The sequence below is a fragment of the Drosophila ananassae genome, chromosome 2L (genome assembly GCF_017639315.1).
Source record: "Drosophila ananassae strain 14024-0371.13 chromosome 2L, ASM1763931v2, whole genome shotgun sequence".
NCBI classification, from domain to species: Eukaryota; Metazoa; Arthropoda; class Insecta; order Diptera; family Drosophilidae; genus Drosophila; species Drosophila ananassae.
The window spans coordinates 18974286-18998453 of record NC_057927.1 but is presented as its reverse complement, the minus strand read 5'-3'; the positions used below and the strand labels follow the sequence as shown (position 1 = coordinate 18998453).

Below are 24168 nucleotides of genomic sequence, written 5' to 3'. Positions count from 1 at the left end.
AGTGGGGGATGTGCGTGTTGAAGCGCAGTTTTTATTTGCCTTGCTGTTGCTACTTTGTTGCTTTTTTTCGACCTGCTTGTTATAAATATCGAAGCTGAAGCTGGAGCTGGAGCAGCAGCACTGGACTCTCGCATTTCTTGGGCCACACTTCGTATGAGCGATGCTGATTGAGTCCATCTCCAGCCTCGAGATCCACCCAGACCGGAGACCAGGGACACGTTCTTGACAAACAGCAAGCAAATTGCTTTGGCAGTTGGTTAAGACCTGTGGCAGTGAGTCTCCTGTGGCAGTGCAATTCCCCCAACAGCCTTGCCAAATTGGCCACTGACTGACTTGGATCTTGGAGGTTTTATCTGCTCGATGGAGATGGAGCTGAAGCTGGAGATGGAGATGGAGTTGGTGTTGCCATCCGGGGATCTGAACGGCCAGAAAATCTAATGCGCTTGTTAACGCCAATTGCACTCGCTTGCCAGCCGTGTTTGCCGGCCTTCTGGCAATTTGGCCAACGGTAGCGTTTAATGTCCAATTCGTTTCGCTGGTCGAGAGTGGAAAATCAACTTGTCGCCATCTCTCCAACGCTGGCGAAATTTCAATTAAAGTTCTCCGCCCATTTTTGGGCATCGTCGTCAGAAGTCAGGAGGAGTAGGAAGTCGGATTCGTAGTCGGATTCACAGTCGGCAGATTTAAAGCCAACGCCAAAAATCAAGCCAACAAAAGCTGTCAAAGGCAGCTGAATGGCGGAGAGGGACTCACTTCACCGGCAGACAGCCAGTAGATCCTAGCCAGCCCCAAAATTGTTAATGGGACCTGCCTGCCAGCCCAGTCTCTCCAGCGAACCAAGTAAAGTTTAGTGAAGTGTGTGAGCAGGCACTGTAAAATAACTTAAAATCATACATTTTATGAACCAATAAATAAAATAACTAAGATAAGAAAGATAAGCATTAACTCATACCATAAAAAATTCAATTTAATTAGCTTATAATTACAAAAATGAAAAGAAAACCTATACTCCTCTCTCAGTGTAATTCCGCCTTGGTTGGCTTTTGAGGCGCGTCAGACTGTGAACATGAAAAAGCCAAAAATTTAAGCATTAAATATACAAGTTGCTCAGACAAGAACCAACTCCGACACGCACATTGATATATATGTTTATATAAGCGTAGATGCAGTTTGGGAATACGTTTATATATAGATGGTTATATACTGATACGGAGCACCGACAGATATGGAGCTCTGGCCCCAAAAAGAAGCCGTTGAAAAATTGCCGCCAGTCATTTGGCGCGAAATTCAATTCCCGCCTGCGTTGACATGAAAATCGTTTGCTGCGTTCCCGCCTGCACCGCCCATATCAGCAGCAACCCCACTGCCAGCTCTGTCAGTCTGCACCATCGAACCCATCCACTGCCTTGGCGATTGCAGTCTTGATGATGATGTTCACTGGCTGCTATCGAAATCGTTTTTGGCAAGGTTAAAATATGAATGACTCCCGGCCTGCCCTTGTATTCCCTTTCATAAATGGGCAGAAAGGGATAAAAACGTTTGAAGGATAATTTATTTTAAACATATCATATGCAGTGCTAAATAAAAAGATGAGAAGAAGCATGATTCTTACTTTAAATGAACAAGAAGTTCTTCTATCACACGTCATATTTTTCTCTCTGTAAGCTGAGCAGCATGTGCGATATGTTTGATGCGTAAATACATAGCGGCATACACGGCGTATGCGCAATCCGAGTTCGCTATGTGCGTGTAGTGGAAACGTGACTGTCGCTCGACGCGTCGCTGTCCTGTGGAGAGGGAGGGGCGCCATGGTGAGTGTCCGAGGGGGAGCTCAGCTGGCTTGCGTCTATCCTGTCCCGTCCTGGGCCCTTTTGCAAATATTTATGCTTTACATTTCGTTCGGCACATTGTTTGAATTTATTTGTTGCCTCCCATTGTCGATGTGTTGTTGCGATTTTGTTTGCGAGTGCGAATGATTATTGTTGTTGCAAGGAGGGAGTGGGCACTGGATACGGGGTACGGGGTGTTGCTGCTTTTTGGTGTTTGCGGGTGAATCCGGCCAGACGTGCTCATACGTATTGAGTGGAAGAGCTTACTCCCAAACGGGAACTGTGGTTTGGGCGGACAATTTGCCACAGACAGAGTGACCTCTTTTATTTATTGTTTCTATTTCGGAGAGCCACGGATTTAAAGGGGAAATCATTCATTATCGGAATGATTAAAAGTCCCTTTTGGAATATTTAAATTCATCTATAAATATGGCATCCTTTGTTGATCAATCCTTCCAGTAAATTAATTTCAATTTATTGGCAATTATTGGCGCGATAAGGCATTGGATACTTAAAGTTTTTTTTATTGAAACACTTATTATGAAATATATATTATTCAAGAGTCTCGTCTCAATGATTAAGTGCATCTAATTGGAGCATAATTATGGCATTTGTGTTTAGGTCATTGTCACTAATTGAAATTACATAGGCATCATGATAAGTAGAAATTGTTTAGTTAACATTTAAGCTAGGCGTCTCACAGACGATGATTGGAAACGGAATTCCGAATCATTCAATAAATATTCGCAGTCATCTTCGCCGGGATTAACCCGACGCACCAAAGTTTTGAATAAAAAAAGAGGATTTTTGCACATTTGAAGGTAAATAATAATGCCATTACTTTATAACATTTTCGCAGAAAACAGTATCCACCTTGATTTATTCCTGCAGAGCATTTATCCATTGGCATTCGGGCGTAACAATTTTCCCCGAATCGTTTCTGTTTGCTGAATTCCTGACAGCTCTGTTATAGTACGTCCTCGTATAATAATCTTTTTTGCTCTTTTTTCGCAAACTGTCAACTTCTGTCTGCACACATATTTGTCGAGTCCACAGTTGACTTTAACGAGACAATCGTATTGTAAATTATATTTACCCAGCTCGGGCGATGATACCCGGCATCGTTAGCACTGAGAGATTAATGTAAATTCAATTAACTGTGCCGCTTTTAATTAAGGATCAAGGATTACGTTTAAAAGGGGGCTCGGTGAAGATTAATGCAAATGTGATTTTCAGCTCGTGCGACCTTGAGGAGCGTTTTTCCCCCAATAAGCATGCATAATGCAAATAACTTTGCCGCCAATTATAAATGCCAACTTTGGAGTAAAACACGATTTTTTCTTAAATTCGGGGAGTAATTGTTTGCTGGCCTTTGACAAATGTTTGCACAAAACTATAAATTTATGCGACTGCAGTCCCGCGAACTTGCCAAAAATAAGACAATGAATTCGCTAAATAACTTCTAATTGTTAGGCAAATAGACAAGTTTGCCGCAGGTGCCAAAAAAATACAAAAAAAATCCCAAAAGAAGGAGAAAAATATACAACATAAAAATGTGTTAAATTGCCGAACAATAAGTTAAATGTTTGAACAAAAAATTGCTGGCCGTTAGGCGAACTGCGTCGAAATCGAAAGGGGACAAAATTTACAAGTTTATAATCGAACAACACGCGACGATCATCAATCATGGGAAAACAAAAACGACTCTTTTTACAGTTACTATGTATGTATCAAGGTATCAAGGGCCCTTTTCGATTTTTGTTTAATTTTTCTATTTATTTCAGATCACTTTCAACGGCATTTGGTCCCCAAACTTGACCCTGAAAGCCACCCACAAAAGTCACAAAAAATGTTGCAATTTGACCCCCAAAATACGGGCCATACCTATTGCGCTTTCATTACAATATACATAGAGATTTTTTGTTTAATCTTAAACTGAATCGTGCCGAAACGCGGTTGGGGCGCATTTTTTAACGCCTTTTATTAAATTTTGTTTTCTTTCTTTTTTCATTTTTTTTGTGTTTTTGGCAAGCTTTTACACTTCGTTGGCCTTTATCTGGGGGCTTGCATCTACCAAGTCAACGAGCCGTGAAAAAAGCGTGAGAATATTATTAAAGATTAGTGAAGTGTTTTTTTTTGAGGACAACGGGTAGGTGTTGTTGTTGTTAGTTTTTATTTGTTTCTAGAACATTCTTTTTCGCACGCGTGCGGACGGTGTGCATTACGTGAGGTTTAGGGGGAGAAGGAGGGGGTGGAGTGATTGGCAGGGATGGGGGTGAGCAAGGTGTGGGAATTGCGGAGGGGGATGAAAAGAAGCCATGCTCTAGAGCCGAAGAATCCCTACACCAAATTCAGCTGGCTGTGGACAAAACAATAGGGCTAGTACGTGGGAGATGTGGCAATCTTTTGGTTATTAGTAGAGTAGCATACTATTAGAGATGTTTTGGTAAGTGGTAGTAGAAGGGTGAGGCATTGGTAACGCAGCCGGGGGGGGAGAATGGCGTGGCTGACGCATGCATTGGATAATTGGACAGGTCTGTTACACATCTGGGAATTTGAAATTGCATCCGAAACTGGCAGAAGTAACTAGGGTTGAAGCCTCTGAGTCCATAGTGTTAGCTTATGTACATATTGTACTTTAGGCGTCGAGAGGGCGGTTGCCGTGAGTCGGTTATTGCACTTGAGAGATTGGAGGGGGGGTGTGTGGTAAGATAACTTTCTAGCTTGGGGACGGAATAGAGAATGCGGTCTGAAGAGTACAACGTCGGGGTAGTTGTGTACGGGGCTGAAGTCAAGGAGGGGGTGTAGAGGGGTGTGCGAGATTAGATCTTGTGGGAGTTGGGGGGAATTAGGGGGAGGAGTAGGCGGGAGGGGGGAGTGTGGGACTGGAGAATGTTGAGGAGGGGGTTGGGAGCGGGTTTAGTATAGAATTTTTGAGAGGACGCTAGGGTTTTTGAGGTGGGGGAAGCTACGTGATTAAGGGGGAGGAAGCGGGCGGACATAAGGGGTTTGGGGCACATGGCGTTTTGTAATTTTCAGGTTAATTTAAAGATAATACTGAAGGAGGGGGAATTTGGGTGGTACTTCTGCGTCATGCTGTGGATTTTTGTATGTGAATGTATGGTGTGATTCAGTAATCAGGATTGTAGGATAGCCTACTGCGTATGCGCTTGAGGTGGAGATTTTCCTGGCGCCGAAGTAGATAGGGATTGGGAAGTGGAAATTTAGGTTAGTGAATCGGGATGGTTTTTTTTTTAACTTGGAATTATGCAGTAGTAGTAGTCACGGCCGTCCCGTGTGAATAGCATGGGCTGTGGCTAGTAAAGAAAATTTACTTGTGTTGGATCCTCGGGGGGGGGAAGGGGGATGGGGATGGGGATGGGAGGAGGATTCGAGGGACGGGGAGGGCGGGCTTGGGGAGGTAGAAGAGTGGGATCAGGGGCGAGTTTTAGTCACGTGAATGGAGCACATTCGCGGCGCCAACAAAAGCAACAAAAGCCACTCCATTGGGAACGTGGCGCCAAAACAAGAAATCATTGTGGAAAAGCGATTTGCGATTGATTTTCCAAGCTGCGAAATCCAAAGGCCCGGAATGATTCATGAATAGCATTATGTGTGCACTTAGCCATGGGAAAGTCACTTAACCGTAATTGCTCGTCTGTGTCTGGGGTATTTTAAATATTCTGTAGACTATATATAAGACTAGTTTCAAGTCTGGATGTGATCACGTAATAATCATATTATTTTTCTTTCTACTTTAAGAATTACAGAGAGATTTAAGTACCCAAACTGAAATACAAGAGCTCAAAAATTCGATTTCTGCTTATTTAATTAAAATTAAATAATTTGGGGGATCCCCAGTAGCAAACTATGTAGAATTATGTTGAAACTGGTATAAAACCAGTCACATCTACTAATGTTGTATTTACTTTCCTAAACTTGGAATCTATTATTAGTTGTTAAGCGAAATTGGGAATGAAAATAAGTATTCAAAAATTTTAAATAAAGAAGACGAATAATAATGTATTTCCCTTTTTAAAGAAATGAATAGAAAACACTTTTTAAGTACATATATTTGTTTTCAGATCCAAAAAAATCCCAATCACGACCCAGGGTCAAGTATGGGCCCCAAGGAATAGTGTCTCTAAGTACCCCTCTTTAAGGGAGACCCCCTAAAGGAGGGAGTTGAGGCTGATGACTTGATTGAATTCGCATAGGCGCTAGATGGAGCCTCATAAGCAATGCAGCTGGCGTAGACCAAGTTAGATGGAGCGTGGTTTGGGGCAACACGACGACAACACGGTTGCTGCTACAAAATACTAGCCACACAATGACAATGACAAGCCTCTTGTTATGCACGAGCTGCGTTCTTGTCTGGGGCACATTAAAGACACATGAATGGCCTGGCAATAAATATTATTAAAAATGTTTGCCTTTATGGCATGCTAAGCGCGATACCGAAAAAGCAACAACAATTGCGACACTAAGCCACCATAAGCCTATTATTTAATTTGCAACAGGAGTCGGGAAGTGGAGATGTGGAGGAGGGCGGTGCAAATGAACTTTTAAAGCGACCGAAAAGTAGACAACAAAAAAAGATTCGCCCGAAACTTGCAGACAGCCAAGAGGAAGGACTCACAGGATGAGAACAAGGAGTCGCGCCAGCATCATCAGTCATCACCCTCGGCGGCGGCGTTTCAAGGCGTACTTCGAGGGTTGCAAAAAGGGAAAAATATGCGCAGAGCGATAGCCGAAAGATACTTTATACTTTTTGGCAAACAACAACAGAAACAGACGCAATTCGTTACGGTCAGCTACAGATACTTGTTCTGATACGACGACGACATCAGAAGAAGGCTAAGAATATATGTGTTCTGTTAAGGGGAGCGATGGGGGTCAGGCGATACAAGTACATACTTTTACACACATGGTAGTACATAAAGAGTTTTTGGCTATTTTCATCCCAGAAAGAAATGTGTATTTAAAAAGGTCAAGAAGGGAGTGGACCCAAGTACCTGTTGTTTAGAAGTTTTTCTTGCCAAGACCACTGGTGATAGGGTTTAAAACTTTAACCTTAACACATTTTTGAGCTATCCCCTTTAAATCCCATTTTTCAATTAGCCACTTGAAGAAATGTTTGCTTGTATCTGCCAGCCTCCTCCCATGTCACTTGGCAACAGCCTTAAACTTTGATGACTGCCAATAAAGTAACAACAACAGGAACAACAACAACAAACTCCAACAATTGGCCATGTCGGTGGATGGAGAATATGCCAAAGTTAAACATTTTCTGGAAATCAATTTACCGAGCTACACTTTCATGTTAAATCAATTGAACTCAGGCGTGCGTGGAGTGTCACTTCACCGGAATTCTGGAATTGTTGCCACTGACACACAGCAAAATGTGAGCGGGGGGTGTGGGGGGTCAATGGGGGCACAAAGACAAGCCTCTGCGGCTGCTGAAAACTGACCAAATACCGTTAGTGCTGCCGTAGCATGCCCCAATGCCCGCAGCTCATCCCGCTAACAAGGCTAATTGGTCATGAAGCCTCTTGACTCGCGACTCTTGAAGTTGCCTCTTCTTTGGCCTTCCGCCTGCCACTTCCCTCTGCCTAGTGTCTGGTGCCATCCTGTGCCTGTGTCCTGTTTTTTCCCGTCCTGTCCTGTCCACCCACCTGTCCACGCGCCGTGACACCTGTCACATCATACAATGGAAACCACTCGACATTGTCGCCTGGCATTTGCCCCGGCTGTGCTGCGATCCGATCCGGATCCGGAGTTGGGACGATTCCATTCTGGCCCGGTCAAAACTGTCGCTGGCTATTTATTTACTCAAGCGTTTGGCCGGCACTGGTTGTCCTGGTTTTTGGTTTCTGGTTTTAATGTTGCTCCTGGTAGTTGTGGCCCTGTGATGGATAGCACTTAGCCGTCTTGGTGAGGGTTGGTGGATAGTTTCCCCACTAAAGTCTGGTCAGCATCAACTATAAACAGGGTGCACAGACCATAATAAAGAATGAGAAATATGGTTTAAATAAATTACAACCGGTTTTCATTAAAATTTTTCTCGAGAATACTTCTTAAAACTTATTTCGATTCTGAGCTGGCTTAAATGGTTAATGATTTTAATGGCACTCGGGCTGGCACGACGTCAGGTAATTCTAAATATATTTGAATCATGATTCATACGGCCAGACGAAACAATAAACACAAAAAAAGTCCCAATCTTGCTTTGGAAATTTCACCCATAAGCTCTTTTCCGCTGAATTGGCGATGAGAAGTAAGCGGGAAAGAATTTATTGAATGGACCAAGTTTTTGGGAGTCCTTTGCACCCTGTGCTGTACAACTCAATTGAGGCAGTGCCACCCACTATGTCACACAGATCTAGCTCCTGCTCCAGGTCCTTGCAACTGCCCCCGTTCCTCCAGACATGGCCTGTCATTTCATTGAAGGCTCTCTTTCTGTGGGATTCGGGTTCTCTGCCTCTGTCTGTCTGCCTGACGCTTTGCATGTCCGGCATTTCGCACCAATTGTTGCCATAAAATTTGCACGTATAAAGCGAAAATGCCAAAAAATATTTCACGACAATGAAAGGAGACGAGGGGCAGCATCAGGAGAGGTGGCAAAAGCATCCTTTGGAGGCAAAAACTAAAGTCACAGGCAGAGCAAAAACACACAAAAGCAGCAAAGCAACAAGAACAGCAAGCGACAATCGACAAATGCCGGCAACACGTAGCCGGCAATTGCTGGGATTGGCAGTGCCATACACTCGGAGAAAATAATAAATAAATTCATGTAATAAGCGAACAATGTCGGGGAATACCAAGGCTGGCAGCGGTCAATAAAAAGCTAAAAATGTCAATAAAAATCAGGTATAAAGGAATTACACATTACTCATTGGTTTTTGGTTTTTAAAAATTGCGTACAAATATGAAAATAAAACTCAAGGATTTTTTCTGAATATAAAAAATATATAAGCCACTTTATGAGTGATTTTTTTCAAGTGTCCTGCTTGCTGGAGGAAAGCTGTTCGAGCTACTTCGAGCGGGTGGTTTTTATTCCTTGCTTTCTTTATTGTTAATGCTGCTGCCAGAGCACTCCTCCTGCTCCTGATGCTGATGGTGTTCTTGCTGTTCCGGCGATTGGCAATGCGACAAATTTCACGCTCAAATGTTCGACACGCGCCGGCGCAGTCCAGCATCCACTTGGAGTGTTGAGCGGCGAAAGGACCAAGAAGAGTGTACTCCAAGAAGAAGCTGCCGGCGACGGCGACAGCGATGGCCAAAAGGATGCCGGCAAACAGGCAAAGCGGAAATGTTCAGTTCATTAGCGAAACGTGCGCGTCGTGTAATGGACGTGTCGGCTTACCCAGCTATATTCAGCTATAGAAACCGAATCCGAATCGAAATCCAAATCGCAACGCGAATTTTCAGTAAGTGAGTGAGTGAGTGAGGAGAGCGCGCGCGCGACTTCTAAGGTCTTCTCGGCCATTTTCTTGCCATTTGCTGCCCAATGCGAACTGCGAATTTTTAGGCAGGGAGACAACAAAGCCAAGTGCTAAATTGCCAGCTTCTGGCGTAATTAAATAATTAATTGAACCGCACAAAGGAATTTCGCAAAGCGAAGAGAAACAATTAACAGGCTAAAGAATCAGCAATAGGAATACGAATAGCAAAGGCAATAGCATCTGAGGCAGAAGCAGCAGCAGTGTTTAATTATAGGAGAGGTCAATACTCAGTCAGGGAGTCACGCACAATAGTTGGCTCAGTCCCCGGACCTGGGATGGCCCAAAAACCGGTTAACCATCCGAGCCTTATTTGTCGTAGCCGTTGTCGAGTGCGTGCGAGTTGGTGGCAACAGCAAAAATCTGAAAAGGCAGTCAAAAGCAAAAGCAGCAGCAGCCCCAACAGCAGCAGCAGCAGCAGCAACATGCCCAGCAATGAGCATTGTTTAATTAGAAGCGGCGCTGCTCACCGACGACACCTGTACACCTCTCGAAATTGGTCTCTACTCTGGCTTTGAATCTTGGCCAGAAACCGCAAAGCGCCGCTTGATGGCCAACTGACTGACTGACGACTAACATCGTCATCATCCAGCTAAGGCTTCATCTTCATCAGCGAAGCAGCAACGGAAGCAGAAACTCCTTTTCACGCAGCATCCTCATCTATGAATGCTAGAGTTCGACCTTTTCTTTTTTCCTCTACAAGAACCAATTTAATATTTAATTTAACAAAAATTTACCTTTAGTTATTGAATTCTAATTTAAATAAATATAGAATTCTGTTTTTGTTTTTATAAATTCATGGATTTGAAATTGTATTTTCTAAACTACTTTTTTTTTTAAATAGTATCTTTTATTCTTAGTTCTGAACAAATATTTAAGTCTGAAACCTTAAATATTAAAAACAAAAATGTTAATTGCCTTAATATGCCTAAAAAGTAAACAATTTTGGCAGCACTTCAGAGCCAGCATCACCATCGTCATCATTATGCCGTTTTCATCGTTTCATCTTCATCATCATTATCATCTTCTCTTGGCCAGCGCGAATTCTTCTTCTTGTTCGCTGTGGCCATGGCCAAGACCACGAAGTTGTTAACAGGCGAAGACCAAGAACTTGCCGAGCTCGCTTGGCCAAAGAGCGTGTGAGCCGAGAGTCGAAGTTGGCCAAAGTTACAAGCTCGCGTCGCTGTCGCTGCTGCTGCTTCGGTCGCTGCCGCTGCCTCTGCCACGGTCGCTGCCGCAGTCGACGTGGAGCAAGCCGGGCTTGGGACTGCAAAAATTTCTTCGCGGGGAATTCTGACGCAGCCGCTGACGTCGTCGTCGTCGGCGACTTCGACGCCGGCAGTGCGATCCAAAGATGAGCATTTGAGTGTGTTTGCCAGGCCATGGGTTGTGCGAGTGTGTGTGTGTGACGTTCTTGGCCGCTCTCGGCTCGGGTGCTGCGCGGCTCTCTCTGCATTCGCTTTGGCATGTTCGCTCTGCCGCTGTCGCTGCTGCTGCTGCCGCGTCAGTCGCTGCTTCAGCCGGCGTCAGCGCCTGGCTGCGCTCGTTGAAATTTTTCTGAAAATCGCCGCTCGACGTAGGCTATATAAATAAGCGGCGAGAAGCTATTGGGTTCGAGTCTCTTTGAATTTTATGAAGCGGTTGTATCTGGCAGCCCACCGCCAACGGAACTGAACAGAATCGAATCCAACCCAACAGTTGGAGCCGCAGCAGCAGCAGCAACAGCTTCTTGCCGCACCACTAAATTCTTTTGCATTTTTACACAAAACTAGAGTGGATTACCAAAATCAAAAAATATCACAATCTATAAACTAAACCAGTGAATCGAACCCAAAAACAGACCAAGTTCGAAAAAGTGCGCGAAAACTTTAAAGATGTGTAAAAGCGTTTAAAAGGATCTTACGATTTTCAGTGCAAAGGACTGCCAAACGAAACGTATCTTAAAGATACAAATTGTCTAACAAACTAATCTGCCAGTGGCCAAGTGCTCCAATTCGAAAAATTCGTTCTGTGGCTTCAGTGAATAAGGTGAGTTTTCACAGACGAATGTCCTTTCAACAGGACATTCCAGAAAGTTTGAGAAAACAAGAGTTACCAAAAAGTGTGTTTAGAGATTTCAATTTTTTTGTAATATTTCACAACGATTAAATTAAAATTAAATATTCTCAATAACAATTAAAGAAATACGATTTAATTTTAAATATGTAATTTCTTTGATTTAAATTTTATTAAATTTTATTTATCAGTTTCTCTTTTGAAATGTCACAATTTATACATTTCGTTTGGGTCGCAGTCCCAGAGCTTCATTTATTTATTCTAATGAATTCTTTATTATCCTTGCGTTTCCCCTATGTGAGTGAGTAATGGCGATGCAGTATATTTTAAAAATAACCCAAAGCCAGCTTCAATTGCCAGTAATAATTTATTTACGGGCCATTTAAACCGGTGTTAAATGCACATGTGAGACAGACGCGTTGCGCAATTGTTTAAAGCTCCGATTCGAATAATAATTATTCATTTCCTCGACTCGATTCTCCCCATGGGTTCTCTCCAACGATCGGAAAAGTTCCCAATCCAGGGTGTCAACTCTTTCTAGGGCAAAAATATAAAACTAAAACAGCAGAGAAAAAAACCAGACCGCCCATTACTGTTAGCAGTTGCCTGCATAAGCCGGCTTTAATCTTTACGGCAGCCAATTAATAAAAATTAATTTGCTTACAACAATATTAAAGCCAGAGCAAGTCGGGCGTTAAAACGGTCTCGCAGTTTTTCATTCATAAAAAGTATGGAAAAAATAAAGGAGCCACCAGTCGAGGTGGTGCAAATTGCAGCCATTCATTCGGTGGCGGCTCAGTGGTTCGGTGGCCCGTTCATTCATCTGGCAACAAGCAGCAACAACCAGCTTGCCACGCGCCACATCCCAGACGACGTTGTTGTTGCTGTTTTTCAGCCTTTCGGCCATGGCCGTTCGCCATTGTGCAAATAGTTTCAGTCAGTCGGTAATTTATGAAAGCCTCCGACCCAGCCATTGCATTACTCCTGGGCCGAAAAAGTTCGCGAGCGTAAGCAGGGAGGGCCAAAGCACACACACAGTTCTAATTAGAATTTATGCCCACACCAGCTGCTACTAACTGGGGAGCTTTAAATGGCCAGCCGACATTTGTCAAACTCGTAAAAACAAAAATTGCCCCAAAATGTAAGAGCTTTTAGTTAGCCATAAATATTACAAACTATGGCCAGGACTATAGTCTGGACTCGGGTGGCGAATAAAAGCCAAAACGATATATTTATAACAGTTACAACTACAGGAGGATGCCTGGACCTCACAGGACCAGCGGGGTATCCAATAAAAAATGCAAATAAAACGCTGCCGCAATATGTGACCACCATCGCCTCCCCCCACCAAACCAAAAAAACGGCTGGCAAACATTTTCAACCTGAAATGACTTTGAGTGTTATTTGGTTTGCCAGCAATTCAGAGATTTCATTGGCAGCTGGCCAGAGACAGGACACGAGACAGGAGACAGCAGTAGTAGTGGGGAATTGCCAAGGGGGATGACTACATAGTCGGACATTTGAAGGGCCATGGCCAGAACTGGACCCTGCAACAGCAGCAGCAGGTGTTTGGTTTTGTTCCCTTTTTTGTGTTTTTTGGCCCTGGCCTTTGGTCGGAAATAGTGTGATTTATAGACAAATTCTGTTGTACAACTCCTGCCGGACGGAGCCGGCAAATTTTGACAGAGTTTGTCTGCAGCGGCGCCAGCAGGAATACAGATTTATTGATGAGCCAACAGGAAACATGGCCAATGCGATCGGAAAAGGTCGTGTCTAGTTGTAGTTTTGCGGTCCTCATTCCGATTTCATTCTGTGGTTTCAGCATTTTTCTAGAATTTCTTTTTTCCTCTATTTATTATTATTTTACTTTATTTTTTTTTTGCACATCTGCTGCAGTATTTTAATTAAAAACGAAAATGCCAGGCAGGCAGGCAGTCAGGCAGTGTCAATAATGACATAAATGCTTCGACTTAAGGCACTTTAAGTTGTGCGGTTTTGCGACTGCGGTTGTCGGTGGATTGAATAAAAATCGGGGATTGAGGCTTCAATTTGGCCCAACTGTGAGCACTTCCGCTGCCCCGGGGCAAGAAGACAGATACATAGATAGATGGATAGATAGATGGATGGCAGAAACTTTGTTAGAACTCCATCACTCACCAATGGGGGGCAATCGTGGCAGAAAGTTTACGGAACAAACTTTTTACGAGCTTATCGGAGGGCTTACACGGCGTATACTTAATACGCTGCCACACGAGAGTTTGATGAACTGTAGCCAAACTGATTATGTGACTTTCGAGAGTCACTTTCAATATTGAGTTTGAGCCAAGTAGTACTCAGATACCAAATTATCATGACAATTAAGACAGCCACTGCATCAGGTTGCTAAAATGTTCTATGGCCTCGACTCGGCTCTTGGGTTCTTTCTTTAACTTTATGTTAATTTATTTTAATTTTCGTCTTTTTGAAAGAAAGATTAAAAGCAACTGAAGAGGACAGCTAGCTGCCCGTTCTACCAAAATGCGCAGAAAGCAAGAAAAAAAAGAAAAAAGTCTTTAAAATATTTAATTGGCTGGCATGAAGACAACATGGCTGGGCTCGTCTTGACTTGGCTACTATTTTAAGTTATGATGCGGCACCTGAGCTCTGACATCAGCTCATGCCAGGAGCCAGAGCTGGAGCCAGAGCTTTCTGATTCCGGGACCCAGCAAATTACATAATGATAGGCTGGCCCAGGCTAATGTCTCATTGTTGGGCTAACATTTTGCCGTTAGGCTCAGAACGGAAAAGACATGGCACTGACATTATGACAGGAGGGCGGAACAGGAGGGAGCCATCGCCAGAGGAGAAGCTCATCATATAACATAATTTAATTAGACTCACAGTATGCAAATGATATTCTGCGCTAATTGAGTGAAAAGCTGTGCGAAAGCCTAATGAGCCGAGGACGGGTCATGCATCTCGTATCAGTCGGTATCGCTTACTCGCATCTCCTATCTGACAGATGCAAGCCACTCCAGGCGTGACTGCGACACTCGGCTATCAGTTAATCCGATTACGGCCCATGTGTCTATGAACTCATAACACACAAACCTGCCCTGTCGATGGCCAAAAAGCATTGAATATGGGTGAGAAGTTGGATTTAGGATTTCAACTTTAAACAGCAAATGCTTTAAATTTTGGAAAATGCCAGAATTTATTTCATAACAAGAGCTTACTTAATTGTATAGTTTTCAATACAATTAGTTTTAAATTGTCCTAATATATATGTATTTAGCCCAACAAGAAAAAAACAAACCCATTAGACGTTTTTCTGAAACATTATCAGCTTCAGATAGCCGTTCAAAATGCAGGCCCCAAATTGAACTGTGACGTTGGCAGTTTTTCTTTCCTATTTCTGACTTTTGCCAATAGCTTACCTTGGCTATTTTTCTGCGCAAAATATACTTGAAGATATACAAAAGATAAAAAACAAAGAAAAGAAAACCAAACCAAACTAAACATCATTCCCGTCACATTATTTTTTTTTTTGGTTTTGTGATTTTAAAGTTTAATTGAGTAAATCGGTTTATGTGCGGCATTAGCATTGTTGCTGTCTTTTGTGTGTTGGTGTTGCTATGGGAGCAGATACACAAATACATAGCTAAAATGATACACACAGATACAAAGATTCAGATACTTTGGCGCGCAAAGAAAGTAAGCGCAACTAAGCACATTACGACTAAGCGACGACACTTGTCTCGTATTACGCCCAAGCAGCCCAAGCCAAGGTTAAATCGTGGTCTAGAACCACACAGACTTCTTCGTTCGATGTGGAACTTGCCACAAGAACCCAAGTTGGCCAAAGAGCTGAAAGCCAAAGTGTGTCGTCGTGGGGCGCAAATTTCTCTAACCCAAATTGTTGTTGCCAGAGCTGCTGATATTTCTTTCGGCGGCGATCTGGTTTGCAGCACACCGATGCTTTTTTCCGTTTTCAGTTTTCAGTTTTGAGCTTTTCGAGTTCAATAGCCAAGAAAGTGTCAGACGGTAGAAAGAAAAAGTGCGGCACAGATTTTAATGGCCAATTGGCTTAGCTTCTAGCTCCTGGCTTTTGGCCCACCTGGCGTATGCGTAATGCCTGTTATCATGCCGCTAATGCACTTGCCAACTGGCTGCTAATGGCCGTGGCCGAAAGTGGTAAAGCAGCCAGCCATTTCCCCGAAAGGATGGGCGAGTCTCTCAACAGTCGTTTTAGTCCATTATCGAAAAAGCCCTGGCTGGCATTTTGTTATGGCTCTTAAGGCTAGAAAATATATAATAATTTGATTCAATTTCAAAATTGCGCGAATAATGGCCCATAAGGCCGTAAGACCGGGTTTTTAGGGCCAGTCCGATACAATGCGGTCAAGGTGTCAACATCCACTGCACAAATTAAATATATTTGCTGCTTATTAGCTTGCCAAACAGAAAACGGGTCCAAGCGGCCGACTCAAAAATAACAGTTATAGGGGCCAGCACAATTAAGTCAACGGAATATGGCCAAAAGGTATCGAAAAGCTCAACTGGAAAGCCAATAAATTAATTCAAACTCAAACGGCTGCAATTACCCTCGGGGCAAGGTAGAAGAAATAACCGTCAAAATAGTCAAATCGAACTGCGAGTTGGCCCGATCTGTGGACGCGGAGATCGAGAAATTCTTTTGTGAGAAAATATGCGAAAAGTCGTCGCCTGCGTCAGCGCGCTTGAATAGTCAAAAGAAATCGGCGAAATCCCAAAAAAACAAGTTTCGAGCCCCGGGCAGCAGAGACTTCAGAAAAAAAAGTCCGAAATAAAAAGAGGCGGAGAAGAGGAAGATGTGCTTCTACGTTTCGTGAATGAAATTAATTTCCATTGTATTGCAAGTAAATAAGTAAGCCATAAAAAGAAATACAGTTAAGCCTTTTTTTGCAAATGGGAACTAGATGTGTGAGAAGAGCGATGATATGGAGATCGATCGGCCCAAATGGCCAATAAAATTGGGCTCATTACGGGCCTTAAGTCTACGACTGCGGTTAAAATATATAATGAGCTGGAAGCCACTTGGTTCTCTCCTTAATTTTTTACGGCATCCAATAAATCTGAAGCACCCTGTTGAAAGTTCAGCTTTCATGTGGAATTTAATCAGCGGCTTGTTCTGTCACTTCTCAGCGATCAAAGGCACTTCCCTCGTTTCACATTTCGCTCCGGTTAGTCACATCTGATGCGTAAAATAAATAGCAGCATAAGCTCAAATAAATATAAATCAGTTCAATTAAATATGTCCGCATAATAAACAGTTGCCCACCCTCGCCCTGCCATATTTTTTGAGGTTCTGACACATGAATTACAAATATATAAATGAATATATCTCGTTTTGTGGATTTTTGTTTGTTTTGTTTTGGGGTTTGCTGGCCCCTAGCTGGCTGACCCAAATCCACGAAACTTGACTCTTGTTTTCTACTGGTTCGGCCAGTGTCTATTGTGTATAACCAGATCTCAACTTTTAATAAAATTCCTAATCAATTCTTATCTCTGTCTTTGCAGGTATGTCCTCTGATATATATTCGTGAACAAAAAAAGAACAGGTAAAAGGTAATTGAGACATCAGACTGTCGCTCCCGCAAAAGTATGCAATGATAAATTGGCTGGCAAACAAATGGCTGATGCAGTTCTTTATGTTCGCCTGCAGTCGGGTGCTTAACTGCTTCAATTTGCATAAATAAATAATTTAGCAGTGCATTCGTTCTCGGCGCTGAAACAATAAAAGTCAGCAAATTGAGTCGCGAAATGAAGCAAACAGAGCAGGATGCATAAGGTGGGATGTGGCAGGGACTCTAATTTATGCGGCAGGGAAGCAATCAAAGCAACCAGAGTTTGGGTGGCAAGGTGCGTGCCTTGACAGCAGAAAAAAATGAAAAAAGTAGAAGCAGGCGGAGCTTTGAGCCTGTATCCTGCAACTTTCATCCTTAGACATGGCGCTCATTATTGAAGAGTGCCGTGTGCATCCTTGTCACAGATCATCCTGCCGGGCTGGGGAAATTCCGACGCTTCCCCATTGTTTTGCCCACTTGACTCCATTGCCCTCAAGTGCTGTTGGTATGTGCAACCCTTTTGTTTGTGCCCCAGCACCTGGCTTAAAGCTGAGCCGAACAATACGGCCGGATTGCGGCTTCTAATTGAAATGCAAAATAAATGTTTTGCCATTTCCGAAGCGACAGGACGGGTCAGTAGCAGCAGCTATCCGCTATCCGCTTTTTGTGGAGTGACACTTGCAGTTGGCCGAACAAACAATGGCCCTGAAAGTGACGGCAAAGTTGAAATTCGTGTTTTAAATGTCGCTGCATAATTTATACGAAAATATCAATATATCGGGCAGTCAATTTATTTTCCACTTCACTCCACTGCCAGCCTGGTTGGCTTATGCAATTATCTAGAAAGGAGGGTTGAAAATCAATTTGAAGCCAATTTGCTGAAGCTAATAAATTGAGTTAAAAAATTTTTGGAAAATAAAATTTCTTTCTCGACTCGTAGAGGGGGCAGAGGCATCCTCAGGCGCAAAAAGTTCATTTATCAAAATAGCGGGCAGAGTCCGCTCTGGAGGCGCTTCTAATTAGATATATACGAGAATACGTTTACTCATTCCGAGTCAAGTGTTATGGCAACTATTTATATTTATACGAAACATCATAATGCGGAAACTCTTACGGCGGAGAGACGGAGGTTCTAAGAACCCGCCTCGTGTAATAGTAACCAAAAAAAAAAAAAAAGAAAGAAAAAAACTGGTTGCTTCTGTTGGGGGTTTAATAGCCCCCCACTGTCTCATACTTAGAGATAACTCTTCTGCCAGCGTAATAGCCAAAACTGTTGACCAGCCATGAAATTCAATTTCATTTTATGCCATCTTTCATTCTTTTAATTTTTTACTTTATACTATTTTTTTGGAACATTCTCGGAAGTGGTTAGCGCGTGTGTGGTTTTTTTTAGTGAGCTCCGTTTAATGATGAGCCGGAGCCAAAGTGTAAAGTGCAGTAACCGTAATGAAGGGCTCGGTATCTGTGAGGGCCCCTCACAATCAGTTCCAGATATTTGTAACTGGCGAACCCCTCGCAAAGGTATTTACCTGCATAACTTTTACTAAACCAACCACTTTCCTTGCTCGCTTTTTAATAGGGTTTTTGGACACGTTGCCCGCTTTTAATATCGTTCAGAGAACACTTTCCTTTACCTTTACCTTTTTTTTCGGGCATTACAAAACAAATAAACTGGCTTAGCCTGGCCAAATAAAAGTGAAATTTTAGCCAAAGACAAATTTGTTTTCTCAATGAATCTCTGGCCATAGTTTCAGGCCCGGTCCAAATCTCACGTCCATCTCTTAATGACGGAACATCATTTTAATTATTTTCTCTGCACGTGTAAATATTCCATTGAAGGCTGTATAGAAGAAGGCTATTACCTCTATGCATAATTAAGTGTGCGATTCGTTTTTGATTCTCTGATAAATCTTGGACTTGGAGCACCTGCAAAGATATCCATACGAATGCGAAATTGGTTGTAGGCTCTCGTATGTATGGACGAGAAAAAAAGGAGGAGAATCCCAGGCAGAGCGATCCCAGAGTGCTCCGGGCGCCGTTCGATGGGCACCTCAAGTGGGAATGTCTTGGTTTTGGTCTTGGTCTTGGCCTGGCCGGCTAGCTGGCTGGATGGCTGGATGGGATGCGCTTTTCGGGATTTATTTGTGTGGAAATGAGCAGCTAACGGTATATGAATCATGACTTTGGCAGGCAGCATGATTTAAAACACTCACTCATATGCGGTGGTGGTGGCGGCGGCGGCGGAAAGTCGCTGGAAGAGTCGGAGTCGAAGTCGGTCTGGGATGTGCAGCTGGAGTATAGGTATGAGTGTGAGTGCCATGACTTAAAACCAAACCAGAAGAGAACCCATGGCTATGGATGTTTGGTTGTTTGGCTGTTTGCGCATATTTTAGCACATTTTGCCCTGTCCGACGGTCGGGCAACTCCATCCCCGGGCCCAGCTCCAGCTCCAGGTCCAACTCGTAGACTCTAAACTCCAACTCCTCGATCGGCATCGCGACGCGACTTTGTAGCGCGTAGGAAAACGTGCGATTTCAAGTTGACAGCGCACAGCTATGCCATGAACCCTGCCCAGCCTGAAACCTGGAAAAAAAACCCAACTAAGGCCCACCTCTCCTGCGAAATCAGCTGGCAGAAGGCAACCTTTTTTCCCTCGACATTTTCTACATTTTAATGCAATTTTTAATTTATTTGTTTTGTCGGAGAAGTCGACGCCGCCGCCGCCGCCGTCGAACACATGTATTCCCCCTATTGATTGGCATTTCCTGGTTACAGCCAGCATTAGACACTGGCCAAGTCAAGTGAATTCCTCGAACCCGGCTCAGACCAAGGATGAGAGAGAGCCCAGACTTGTTTTCTGACCGGGAGTTTAGTGCTTAGTGCCCAGGGCATTTATAATTATCCAAGCCAGCCAATGAGTCACTGGGATTCATCTCAGGTCTCAGCATTCAGTGACTTGCAGATCTAATCCGACAACCAATGACATCACGCCCATCAAAAATCGTATCCGGTCCTTTTGTCTCAATAGACATGCCATAGTGGTAGCATCTCCCAGTTTTAAATTTCTGCCAAAAACACTTCACAAATTGCAAATTACATGGCCATGAGTAATCATTGCCCGCGCTCATTGATCCACTTTTTTGGTGTTTCTACTCTCCAATCACGTACGTCTACTTTTGAGGGTAACTGTTTTTGGTCTGGCTCTATTCAAATTTCGGGCATAATTAGAACCAGTTTGGCCAGCCCGATAGAAGGCGTTTCAGATGAGAATCTCCCAAAATAACTAGAGTCTAAACAAAGCTAAACATAGATGATTGCAATCATAGAGTGATTTTTATTAAAATATCTACCGATTGCCGATCTTAACTGTAGCTTCAGAGTCATTTAAATTCATGGAGCGTGTCTATGTTTTATGGCTTAAATTTGCAAATCGATTGGTAACATTGTATAACATTGCTTACCAAGTGACACGTGTAGGCGTCGTAAACGTTTCTGTTTTTTGGGGCAAATGGAGTCGAGTGGCTGTTTGGGGTCTCTAATTCATAAACACGTATTGAGAAAAATCGCCGGCTAGGTCATCGCTGAAAAGTGACCCCGAAAGCGAAATGGCCCGGAGCGAAATGCCTAATTGTGTTGCTGATTTTAATTAAGAGACCTGAGAAGAGGCGGCGCTCATTAGTCAGGCGTTGGAAATCGTTAGTGACCAGCAGCTGGGACAGCTGCAAGTTGCAGTTGCGACTTCAGTGAAATCAGAACGCTTCTCTAGCAAACTTGACCCCAAGAAAAAGAGAAATTTGTGGCAAGCGAAAAAAAGAGGCTTGAAATAAAATCAGCTCACGATCTTCCACAGTTGCTGCCTGCTGGTGGGTCAGCATCCACATATGGCAGCGTTGCATGCTGCAGGCGAGTGGTGGCATGCTGCACACGGTAGCCAGCATCATCAAGATTTGTCACAAATCAAGGCGGGCAGGCAACTAATCCAGTTCAAGTGTTGCAGCGAAAATGGCAAATTGCTGTTTGGACGTTAGTTCTGCTTCTAGTTGTTGCTGCTTACTGCATGTTGCTGATGCTGATGCTGTTGCCGGAGCGTTGGCGTTGCACATAGCTCTTCCCGAGGAGCCAACAGATCGTGCTGGGCAGCTTCCGCATGCCGACAAGTGACTCACTTTGGCTGCTTTTTTTTCTCCTCATTTTTCGCTATTTCTTTTTCGGAGGGTCTTTGTTTGCTCAAACACCGAATCACCGTTATGTTTGCAGATCGTGAGCAGCTTTATTAATTTCAAGATGGTGCCGAAAATGCCACAAGGTCGCTGCACAGCGAGGTCGACAAAACAGCCAGAGGGGTTTGATAATTTGCATCTAATGGCATCAGAACCGAATCATCCAACCCATTTCTAACACTTGACGCTCAAATTATGGCACCCAATCTCTGCAAGGTCGTACATTTCCTACAAATTGCCGGTAATCCCGAGTTCAAGCCACAGCAGCAATTTCCTCGGCCAATTGGCCACAACTATGCGCCCATAGTTGCCACACGTGCAACGTGCAGATTTATGAGGATGACGTGCAACAAGCAACAGAATAGAATCCAAATCGGAATCCGGGAGAAATAAAAATAAAACAACGAACAACGAAAAAATGCAATTTGCAATTGCTGCTGCTGCTGCTTTGTTGCTGCTGCTGTCGATGGACCGTTAAATGTGTGGCACAAAACCAAATTAACGCCAGGCAACATAGCAACACTGCAACATGGCAGTACTGCGGCAACAGAAATTGCAATAGCAATCCCCAATCCCAATTCCAATCGAAGAAGTTTAATGCAAGATAAGCAATAAAAGAAAAAAAATCGGTGGTGGAAGAAAGAGGGACGCACGATATATCCCCAGATGGACGCACGATGTTGGGGTCAAACCTGCAGCATTCTGACGGCTCTTCGGGAATGGGTTAGCTTGTGTGCTAAATGTCAATTTGATACCCGAGCTGAATCCAATTAAAGTTGCAACCAGCAACATTGAAAATTGCAAATTGCCATCGATCTCTGGCAGCGATCTCTTGTCGGCGATGGGTCGTCGTTAGATGCGTGCCCCAAAGTGTATTTGTGGGTCATGTGGCACAAATCTACCTTCGTAGTGAGCCAGCGACACGACAGCCGACACAAGATAGCTCTCTGACAAGAGACACCTTTTGATATGCTAACGAAGGCACTATCCATCCCATCCCTCCCCCGTTCAAGACTGTCAAAATGCTGCCCATGATTCTATAGACTGGGAAATTTTCCCACCCTCCATTGAGGCCGCCGCCGACGATCGTCTGCCTTGGTAAAATGTAAATTTTTGTTGTTGCCCGATACAAGCCAAGGTGGCTGCCACACATTTATATTAGAGCTGATGTTTGCTGCTGTTGCAGCTGCAATTTGTGCAACTGGGAGATGAGAAATGGGGAACGAGAGCTTGCAACTGGGAACTGGGAACTGCCAACTGGGGATCTCCAGCTACAGCTGCACGCATGTACCTACATTGTATCCCCCAGATACAGTATCCCCCAGATACTACTCTACGGCTGTCCAGTGTCCAGTTTCCAGAGGCCAACCTTTCGTGGGCAGTTCTATGCAAATACGGCAACTACTTCACGCATGAGCCGTTGCTACTCCTCCTGAACCTGAACCTGAATACATTTTTCATAAAGATGCATTGCCTTGCCCTTGTGCCGGTTGCAAGTTGCAAGATGCCTATTGCAAGTTGCTAGTTGCTGGTTGCTTTTCTTTTTGTTTATTTACTTACTCCCTAAAAATCTTGCAAATTTCCCATGACCGATTTTTCACCGGTCCCGCCTTTATGCCAAGTTTGTTTTAACAAGCGCCTGCCTCGTTTTGGTTTTTTGGTTAAAAAGAAAAAAGTTTTCATCTCTCTGGAGTTTTTTTTTTTTAGTTTTTTTGGCCACTTCATTCACAAATTGAATGTGTGTCATGGAGATGCCAGGCTGGAAGCTCTGGCAGCTGGCTTCTGGCTTCTAGTGGCTGGTCGCTTCTGGTGACCACCCCTTTATTTGGTCTTAACCCAAATACTGAAATGCTGAAGAATAAAAATTGTTTACCATTTAGCCACGACAACATCAACAACAACAACAAAAAATAACAAAAACAACATATAGCAGAATAATTACCGCAACAAGTTGCTGCTTGCCAGCCGTTGCTAGTTGCCAAGGAGCAACATGTTGCTCGTGTGTTGCTAATAGCATTGGAACAAGTGCCATTTTGGCCGGCAACTAATAGCCAGTTTGTGTCGCTTCCGTTGTCGGGTTGACTGACTAGCAGAATCATCATCAGCATTATTATCATTGGCAACAGCAACAGCAACGCCATCGTCATCATCGCGACCGTGTAAGATTATCATTATTGTTATTGTCGCTCGTCATGTCAACTCGTCATCAACATGCCGCGTCTCTCCGGCTGTAGAATCAGCTATATCTTTACCAAACTAGCAACAGATCCAGCAAAAGTAGCAACACCAACAACAGCAACAACATCAAAAGCAGCAGCATCTTTGCAATCTTTCAACTTGACCGAGGCGGCTTCGTGTGTTGCATACTCCTCGTTATTTTGTTGCTGTTGCCACGGCACGCAGCAAATGCTATTTGTGCTGCTCCCGGGTGCTGCTCTTGCCCCATTCTCCAGTCTCCATTCTCCTCCTTTCTTCTTCTATGTATATACCCGCTCCCCACTCCCCTTTATCCCCCCAAACTAGCCTGCATTTTAATGAGCACAATTCGCGCATTTATGATGAGGTTGAGGTTGAGGCTGAGGCAGAGCTTCAGTTCGAGCCAAGCATTAGCCGATTTTTATTTGCTTGTTTCGTTACCGAACCAGGAAAGGCATATTCTCGCCCAAGGGGGAAAGTATAGAAGGCGGAGGGCGTAACCGAAACCACTCAGATTTCAAGAGAATTCCAGAAAGGGAAGCTGCCAGCTGAAGCCCCCACAAGTGGAATCCCCAGATGGTGGTACGGTTGTGACAAACTTTCTTCTGACAATGGGATGGATTTTTGAATTAGTAATAACGATACTTATATAAACTTTAAAGAAAAACAAATGAATTAAATATACTTCTAAAAGTGACATATTTAAATGAAATTTTTAGGGATTAGACTTTAGCATTCAATGAAAACAATTTAAACACATGCTCGAAAGTATGGAATTTTT

General features: G+C 43.6%; 1 protein-coding gene across 2 annotated transcripts in view; it reads left to right on the top strand.

The window, feature by feature from the left end:
• Positions 1-10920: 10920 nt before the first annotated feature.
• The window catches only part of LOC6499115 (microtubule-associated protein futsch), a 36719-nt gene continuing 23471 nt past the window's right edge, over positions 10921-24168 (top strand). For both annotated transcript variants that reach the window (XM_032454150.2, XM_001955235.4), the window contains exon 1: positions 10921-11359. The gene's annotated coding sequence lies outside the window, so the exon portion shown is untranslated. The remainder of the gene's footprint in view (positions 11360-24168) is intronic.